The sequence below is a fragment of the Phaethon aethereus genome (genome assembly GCF_964289735.1).
Source record: "Phaethon aethereus genome assembly, chromosome: 5".
Lineage (NCBI taxonomy): Eukaryota > Metazoa > Chordata > Aves > Phaethontiformes > Phaethontidae > Phaethon > Phaethon aethereus.
Genome location: NC_138579.1, coordinates 33148304 through 33158464, shown reverse-complemented (window position 1 = coordinate 33158464; position 10161 = coordinate 33148304).

The following is a 10161-nucleotide window of genomic DNA, read 5'->3' as shown; positions in this document are numbered from 1 at the left end:
ACAATTTTCGTAATGCATAAACACTCTGCAGAAACAGTGTTTATGAAACTATGCATTTAAATTCATATTTAAATCAAAGAATCTTTAACTGGACTGTGTGCTTTCATTGAAGACTTTTTTTCCTGTTCCTCTCAATGAATAATCTTAAACTTAATAAAGAAGAGCCTTAGTGGGCCTTGAGTTTTGAATCTACAGTAAAAGACATGAAAATACACTTTAAGCATGTATCAGTGGAATATGTCTCACTGTTCCTGTTTTCTGCACAAGAAATGCATCTGAAAACCCAGGAGTACAAATAAAATTTTCTATAGAAAAATATTTTCTAAATTACATAAGTTTGAGTTTTAATGAAATTTAGACATTCAAAGATATAGATAGATGTAGAGCAGATTTTGCAACAACAAAAGCATCTGAACACCCATTGGAAAGGGTAGAAGTTGGCTGTCTGGTCTATTTGAAAATCTTAGGAGGCAAACATGTGAAAACCACTAATGTACTCTAGTATCTAGATTCTTCATGTTGATACTACTTTCAGAGCCAGTCAATTTACCTGACTGAAAACATAAATCATAGTTCAAAGTTTTGAGACCTTTCAAACATTAATGTTGATAGTCTACTGGTCTTCATCTAAACTGTTAGGACCTGACATTGTAGGACAACAACAGCGTCCTGGCCTGTATCAGAAACAGTGTGGCCAGCAGGGGTAGGGCAGTGATTGTGCCCCTGTACTCGGCACTGGTGAGGCCGCACCTCGAATACTGTGTTCAGTTTTGGGCCTCTCACTACAAGAAGGATGTTGAGGTGCTGGAGCGTGTCCAGAGAAGGGCAACGAAGCTGGTGAGGGGTCTGGAGAACAAGTCTTATGAGGAGCACCTGAGGGAACTGGGGTTGTTCAGTCTGGAGAAGAGGAGGCTGAGGGGAGGCCTTATCGCTCTCTACAACTACCTGAAAGGGGGTTGTGGCAACGAGGGCGTTGGCCTCCTCTCCCAAGTAACTAGTGATAGGATGAGAGGAAATGGCCTCAAGTTGCGCCAGGGGAGGTTTAGATTGGATATTAGGAAAAATTTTTTTCACCGAGAGAGTGGTCAGACATTGGAACAGGCTGCCCAGGGAGGTGGTGGAGTCACCATCTCTGGAAGTGTTCAAAAAACGTGTGGATGTGGTGCTTCAGGACATGGTTTAGGGAACATGGTGGCGCTGGATTAATGGTTGGACTTGATGATCTTGAAGGTCCTTTCCAACCTTAGTGATTCTGTGAACATATTTAGGACATATGTAGGACATATGTAGGGCAACAAAGTGAGGAATTAGAGATTAGCAATTATTTGTTGCCATAAAGGTTGAAAAGTAATCCTGAGAGAGAAAATAAAAAGAAAACAAGAAAAAAGGAAACTTTGACACCATATGTGAAGAAATTACAATTTTATATATGCTTTCCAACACATGCACACTGATATACAAGTTATATACAAATACTTTGCCTTTTTGTAGCAAAAATTTGGAGATATGTCATACATAATTTTTTAGCTACCAGCAGTCAGTACAAAAAAATTAACTTCAGAAAACATTTGGGAATATCTAGAATAATGTGCTACTTTAATGTGACAAGTGGTTATCAGCTACTTTTACTGTTAATGTAGGTTTTTCTTCCCTTGTAAAGGGGCTTTCTTTTCCTTGCTGAATTTGTTTCCAGTAGAAATAAATTTCTAGAGAAGTCAGTGAGACAGAACTTTTTCTTTATAATTCACATATTGAAAAATACATTTTATATAATAATAAAGATAATGTTAAGCTTGCTTTAATCTTTGGGAAACAACTAGATTTAGGCTAGGAAAAAACTATAGAATTATTTTACAGTTTTAACTGGTATATCCAGTTGGGTTTTCTTCAACACGCTAAACAACTTGCAGTTGTGCAGTATCAGGTTTCACCAGTGCCTATATGAGACAAGAAGTTTTACTATTGTCTGGAGTAAATATAAGAAATGCGAAAATTTCTTCCTACTCTTTCATTGCTTCATTGATTACTAAATGAGGAAACTGAAAAAATTTGAATGTGTGCTTACTTTTCACCTATGGTATATAAACTATATACAATTCAGGGAGGTGACAACTAGGAAAGAGAGAGAAAAAAATTTATATTATCTACTGGTTGTGTAGCAAATCATATGTAGTGTGCTATTTCAACCTGAGGAACCCAGACTGCACATTGTTACACACATACTGCATGATGTCATGAAGAGTCTGCACTTCAGCATTAGTGTACAGTTCACATAGTACTAGATTTGTAGTTTGTTTGCTGTAGGCCAGTGATCCTAGATCTTAAACTGGATTCTGGTTGCCATTTATCTATGTGCTCTCAACAGAACCAGAAACAGATATACAAGTTCCACAGCACTTTGAAAATAAGCATATTAACCCATTTTTAGCAAAAAGTTATCTAAGGTCATGCTTTCTAGTGTTTACTCCTTTGCATGTATTTGTGATAAAATGACATACGTTTGTCTGTATGAACACACTGTAGTACCAGAGATGTAGTTATGATATTATAACCACAATGTTATTGTGCATAAATTAAATGCATAAACCATAATGAGTCATGCCATTTGTGTTAAGAAAGTGTTTTATGATGCTTCCTATATACATATAGAGTTGGCCTGATTGTTTTCATCATACAGATGAACCAGAAATTAATTATTGACTAACAATTTTACTTCCTACAGCCACCTAGCAAGGAATTTCTGTTTTTGAGGCACAGAGCACATCTTCTATATGCTAAATTGTTAAACATAGGTTTTAATAATTCTATTTTCTGTATGTTTTATAATGGATCTAGATGGGAGGTCTGGAACTAATTTCACCTAATTTTAGACTTCTAATAGTCATCTGCATGTAAATTAGTCTACAAAGTTCCCATTTGTAGTCAACAGAGAGAGATAAGTTTCCCTGTTGTGATAGGACAAGGGGTAATGGTTTTAAACTAAAAGAGGGTAGATACAGACTTGATATAAGGAAGAAATTTTTCACAATGAAGGTGGCAAAACACTGGAACAAGTTACCCAGAGAGGTGGTAGATACCCCATTCCTGGAAACACTCAAGGTCAGGTTGGACAGGGCTTTGAGCGACCTGATTTGGTTGAAGATGTCCCTGCTCACTGCAGGGGGGTTGGGCTAGATGACATTGAAAGGTCCCTTCCAACCCAAAGATTCTATGATTCTATAAATACTTTTGGAAATACTTTAATTACATACCTTAGGGCAGGATGAACTATATTCCATAAATTCATATTCTTCGTGACAGTTTTTAAAGAAAACCTACTCCCTGAGCTTAAATCCCACCCTAGGTCTTTTTCAGTTCATATCTAGGTGCTATCTTAACATATAACCTTAGTAATAATGGAATCTTCTATTTGTTTCTATCTGCAGCCCTCAGCATTGTACTTTCTGAAAAGTTGACAATATTAGTGTGCTCTATTTTCTTTACTTTCTTAAGGCATGGTGAAATTGTGCTCACATATACAGATAGGGAATTATATATCATAAATAGCTTGCTAAGTCATGAGAAGAAGTTTCTGTACATGGGCAATATTGATTGAGGGTATTGTTTTGAAGGCCAATCAATGTCTTTATCCTTTCAATTGAGGCTACAGCTCTATAAATTCTATTATGCAATAACAGTCTATTGCAACTTTAAAGTTAAAGACACAATTACAAAGACTTTTGTTGCCCTGGACAGAGTTCTTATAATTTACATATGTATACTTTATTGAACAGATAGACTATGAATAACATCTTAGCTCCACTTCTAGGCAAGCAACTTATTTACACTCTATCATACTTAACTTACTTTTTGACATATTTCTGCCTGTAATGTGCAATCCCAGTAGTCTCCTGCAACAATTAGAAAGAAAAGATCAGCTGAAAGAAAATATGTGTAAAAATCATAACCTTCTTTAAAACATCCTATTCAATATTATAATCAAAGATGAATTCCAATAATCTTTTAGTTACATTTTTAAGGCAGAGTAACATACCAGAAATATTCCCAAAAGATTTGTCTATTGGGATCTTGCCACAGAACTTGGCATATTTTCACATTGTACCAGCTGAAAAGCGTTTGCTTTAGTCTGTAGCATTTTCCTAATTCTCAAGCTTTCTACAGGAGATAAGGATGCCAAGTTAACAATATACTTATGGTTTATTAATGAGATTTAACATACTGCAAAGTGTGTGTGGGGGGTGACAATACTGAATGGAAAAGATTGAAGAGAAACAGCTGCATGTTAAAAATACTTTCTTTTTAATATTTAATCTTTTATTATTGTGACCATATGTCTACAGTAAGGTCATACGGAGTTCACGCTTGTAAAGTTACATTATTATTTTAAACTACTCAATTGGCCTTTGGAAAAGCAAATTAACACTTTGATGTTGAGGTAGGTTAAACTGGCTATTCAGTAGTAGGGTTAATTTGAATCATAACGTAAATATCAGGATAGCTCTCAATAAATCGATAGCTCAAAATACAATATTGACTTTCTGAGTATTAGGTCTGATAGGCCTAGAGCTGATTTCCATTTGTTACTAGTTATAGAGTTAGTTCCCAAAATTAGAATTTTATATTAGTTCCTTTATTACCTATGGCACATAAAATCATTAATTTTATATCATAAGCAGGTTGAACTAAACATAAGAATGTTGCTGTTATTATTTTCTAAAGTACTGTTAATTTACTTTTCATAAAACAGGACCTGATCCATGAAGTCAGTTTCAGTCAAACTCATCCAATATTTTTGTGACCAACATCTGAATAACAAAAAAAATAGAGTATTTTATCTAACAGTTGAGTTTCTAACCTGGTTATGAAGCAAAGATGTATACCTTAAGAAGGTGTGTAAAATGTCTGTTCTTTCTGTGCAGAGTTATTAAACTACCGGAATTAACCTAATTTTTGTCTGGAAAGTCAGCAAAACCATAATTTCTAATATACAGAATTTCTCAGTCTATACTGATGGACATTTGTTTACATAAATGTTAGGGTTTAGTGTACAGTTGTCCTAAAATATGTGGAATACCAAGCTGAATAAAAATGTAGATCTAATAAAAAGACAAAAAATTGGTTTGATGAGAAAAAATTTCAGTGTGTCTAACTGCAGATGATGAGGGCACAGCTGTAAAAACTGAAGCAATCATGAAAGCGAATGTTCTCTTAGAGTAGGCTGGACTGAATCACTCAGAGACATACCAGGTGCCAGACACTACAGGACTTGTATTTACCAAGGCATTGAGAACTGCAAGGCACTGACTCCCAAGCAGATTTTTGAGGGGTAATCATAGTTGGAATAAAACCGTAATGAAGCAGAACTGAGTAGATTTGGGAAAATGGATGTAAAATGTGAAGAAGTGTGAATGTACTAGAAAATAATTTTAAAACACCTCCCCTGACTTAGGAACAAAACCACTATTTTAAAAACAATTGTATAATCTTTGATCATGCACCAGACTTATACCAGCATAACAACATACTTCAGTTATTTTTCCCCATTCTAGTTATAGTGTTAAAAATGTTCTTAAATTAGAATAGAATATATCAATGTCGAAGTCACCCCTATAAGAGAAACTCATGCATATAATCAGTTCCGACAATGTAACTCATTCTGCTTGAAAGAATACCGTACTTCTGAATCAAAGTATTCAAAGGTCTACAAAATTTGTGTATTTGCTGTGCTTCAGAATGGAGGGCTTGGCAGGTGCAGAGATACACAAGCTGGTTCTTCACAGACTCTTTTAGGAACAGAAACTCTGCTGAATGTGGTAGAGGAGTGTGCACTCCAAGTTTGACTGCAGTCTCTGATATAGAGATTAATTTTCCTTAGAGAAACAAGTACAATGCTTTTCCTAACTACCTTCATTTCTAGGCTCAGAAAGCTATGAATCTTGACTTCTGAACCATAGAAGGTCTTGCATATAGAAAAAAAAATACAGAAATATTCCTTACTGAGATATGCAAGCCTTGGGAAGGCAAATGCACAATTCCTTACTAGACAAATCCAGCTGACAGTTTTTAAAACCACTTAGATTAAGATTATACTGAAGTACGTACCATAACCCAAAAATCATACTGACATCTTCTAATCTTCTGTGAGGACTGTGGATTCCACCATAGGAATCTACATTTAGAGACTCACAATCTGTATTTTTCCCATCAAGTCCTTAATTAAAAAATGGACATAAATTCCTAAATGTATTCATGCCTGATTGTTCAGTCTATAATGTGGTGATCAGTCTGCTAAGGCTACAATTACCTTTGTTAAAGGGTGAACTAAATGCCTTAGCTCTCAAGCTCTCAAGCCCTCCATACTTCTTGACAGATGAAACTTATTCTGAAGGTACTCCTGTACACTTTACATTATGCCTTATTAACAAGGCACAATTAATAAAACAAATAATTTTTTCTGGTTTTTACAACTTAGTTCTGAGCTTTGCAACAATTCAAGACTTCCCAGTCAGCAAGATGAGAAATGGCTTCATCTACCTGATAAACTTTCTGTTTCGGTAGATTGTCTTGTGATGAACTAACAAGATTTCATGGGGAGTGTGGCTGCAGATCTGCTTCCTTTGCCTTTCTTCTCCTCTATGAATGCTATTTTGAACAGGATCAGAATTGTCAGAATCATGGATCTATAGTTTCAGGGTTTCTGGGAATTCCAATGACTAAAGGAAACCTCAAAACTTTCTTTGAAACTTCTTGTCTTTTCTTTTTACTAACCAACAGAACAGAGATGCTTCACCTTTGCTCATGCAAGAACTGCTACTTCATTTATTGCACTGGTTGATGCTTAACTATAATCCTTAGTTACAACACCTTTGAAATTTGATGTCTCAGAAACTGTGGCTGCAGAAACTATTCAGTAACATCACAAAACTTTCCTTGTCAAGCTATTGCCTTTACCTTTTAAAGGTGGGTTACTTGTGCAGTTCCTGTGCCAAGAGTGTGAAAGACCATGAAATACTGTGAAAGACTCGGTCTTTTAAGTGGAATAGTTAACTCCACACCTGCACTTTAAGGAGGTAAATCTGCTGGGCATTAAGTGTCCTGAATTTAAATATTCTCTGTTGTACTAGCAATTAAACCTTTTTAAGGATGCTAGCTAGTAGGACTTGTAACCTCTGAAGAACTATTAAAATGCTGAGTGTTGTATTGGAAATCATGTTAGCTATTGTAGACAACCAAAAATAGTTTCTTAGTGGCTGTGAGTTGCATTTCTTTATTTGGGTAGGTTGTATAACATTCAATATTTCTTTTACAACTGTCAATTTGAGATAGTAAATGTGGGTACTAAAGTACTACATGAAGGAATTTAGGATATATAAATATATACAATATATTTATTGTATATAAATTTTGTTACAAAACTTTGCTTTATTGTCACTCTAGTATATTCATAAATATAAATGTAAAAAAGTAGAGTTCTTTAATGTTGAATCTGTGCTCTTGATTAACAGCAACATTTGCATTTGTATGTGTTGTCCTAATACATACACATTTGACTTCAGTAATTACAGACCCGTTTACCCATCTGTGTGAAGCGCATTTGGTAGGCATTACTGTCATATGTATAAAAAACATCACCAGTTTGTGATGACGACAGATGGCACAGGAACTGACCACCAAAGTTTGCATATCTAGAAATATCTGCTTCTTGCTAATGACTAGATTCAGAAGATGTTGTCCCATTGAGATATGGCAATAATACTGTTTTATTCACTTGTAGGACTAATAATGTATCTTATGATTTGCTCCAGTGTGTGACTGACAAATCAATCCCTAAAATGGTATAAAGCTCAGAGGAGATATGCAAGGATGATGCATCTGTGAAGCTCAGAGAATAGTGCAGGGTGTCACGGACCAGAGCTGTAGCTTTATCTCAGCACAAAGGGGACCAGAAGGTGGCCTACATTTTAAACAGCTATCAACAGTTGAGTGGATCAACTGGTGGTGTAAATTATTCTCCCTGGTCCATTCAAAGAATGTGAATGTCTCCCTGAGGTAGTCAGACCAGTATTGGGGGAGTGAATTAGTGGTTCAATCACAAATTCTAAAATGTCACAATTAGACAATTGTATCAATTTAAAAATTGCAGGTGCTTCTTCATTCTTAAACACCACCAAGTTCCTGTTTGGGCTTCTAGTCTAAGCAAAGCAACTAAGTTTGTGAGTTCAACAATGTTGTCAGTAGCTTCTGGACCCATTAGGAGGCAGACCTATTATTTCCTACAGCAAGGAACCTGTTCCTTTCATTTAATAATGCTTATGCTACTGTCCGATCTAAGAAAGTCATAGATGTCTTCATAATAGCCTGATAAGAGACATGTCTTCCTGGGTTTCTAGGATGCCAGCCTCCTGTCCCCACTATTCACTGTACATCAGTTCCACTGGTCAAGGTTCTGAAGGACTGTTACGGGGCCTTGACTGGTTCTCAGCCTAGATCAGCTCCCACTATAACTCCTCCATCATTTTTTGTGACTGTTCTGTTTACGCTCAGGGCCATCAAAGCTGAGAGGATGTGTCCTACTCACAGGTACTAGCTCTTCTTTAAAGGGAGAATGCAGGGAAGAGGTGAGAGTGCTGAAGGCATGCAAGGAATGAAGCTAGGGATATTGTTTAGTCTCTGTGAGCAGTTAACAAGGTGCAACCTTGAGGGAAGGAACAAGATAATCACAAAAGGAACACAACTACTGAACCTTGAGTGAACTATCCTAATTAACATATAATTAACATATAATTACCATAATAGAAACCTGCCCCTGGGCAAGGAAAGCTGCCTCCTCACAAAAGCCCCCTCCTCACTGAGCATGCCTAGGAAAAAAGAAGGATGCTGTGACTTTAAGTGGAGACGAGTTTTGTGAGAACCAATGGGAACAAGGGTAGTGGAGACAACTTGCAAAAATACTGATAACTGTTGTTCGAAATGTATAAATATTTTCCATGTGTTAACCAAGGTGTGTTAGCGTTGTGGACCTACCACCTAGCACCCAAATCTGTGCAGATTTGGAATAAAAGCAAATATCTCAACTCCGTGTGCTTTTCGGCTCTCTGCACAGTGGGTGGAAGAACCCATATTTGGGACAAGAAGAGTGTAGGTGGTGCTAGACGTGGCCTGTGGGGCACACCAGGTATCTATCTGAATCCCAAGGCCGGTGCCTCTATCTCTACATATCTTCCTAAGAGCTGAAAGGAATCTCACTAAGTGCTCTTGATTTTCCTGAAATGCTTTCCCCTAAAGACAATATTTTAGACAAATCAAGTGATCTTACTCAAGAGGTTGTATTTTTGGTTTTGTTTTTTTTTTTCCTGTCATCAACCTTACCTGAACTGCCTTTCACTGCCCTTCTAACTCCCCTTCTAACTCCCCTGCTCAAATACTATTGCACTTGCTTTTATACATCAGTTAGTTCTTCCTGCCTGGATTTGTTGCACCCCAGGTGCTGAATGCAGAATATCTGCAAGGGCACACTGTTGAGCTTTGTACTGCTGGTTCTGCTCCTTAATCTTTTTCTTGAATTTCAATTACTCGATATCCTTGTGATGAGCTTGTGATGTAAATTTCTTCCCAATTTCCTTCTTGACTGTCTTTAACAGAATACTCAAATTTTTTGCAACTTTACACAAAGTTGTACTTCAGATGCCTTAAGCATCTTCTGTAGATTTAGTGTTATCCTGGGGGAATAAAAATAATTTTCCTGCTTTTCACCCAGAAAGGCTTACAGCTTCCTTTGCAGATGAGCTGTTCCTCTAAACTATCTTCTAGGCAGGAGAAAGTGTGTGTGTGCCTCTCTCAGTTATCCACGCCACCCTAATAAAAACACATTCCTTACATTTCTAATTTTCCTGCTTCCACATGTGGTGAGACATTTAAACCTGTGTTTTAAGTCCAAGGCAACAAACTGTATCATACAGTATTAACTGGAATTTTCATATCTCACAGTCTTCCTCCTTTCCAAAATGCTGAAGTTTATACAAACACACACAAAAAACATGTTTTTAAGGAAACTGAACTGCGGAGTGTAAGGAGCAAACTTTAGGTATGTTGCACTGCATACAAATTCTATGCTTCTAAGTAGTTTTCTAATATATTAGAAGCACTAAATGTAAAAATTTT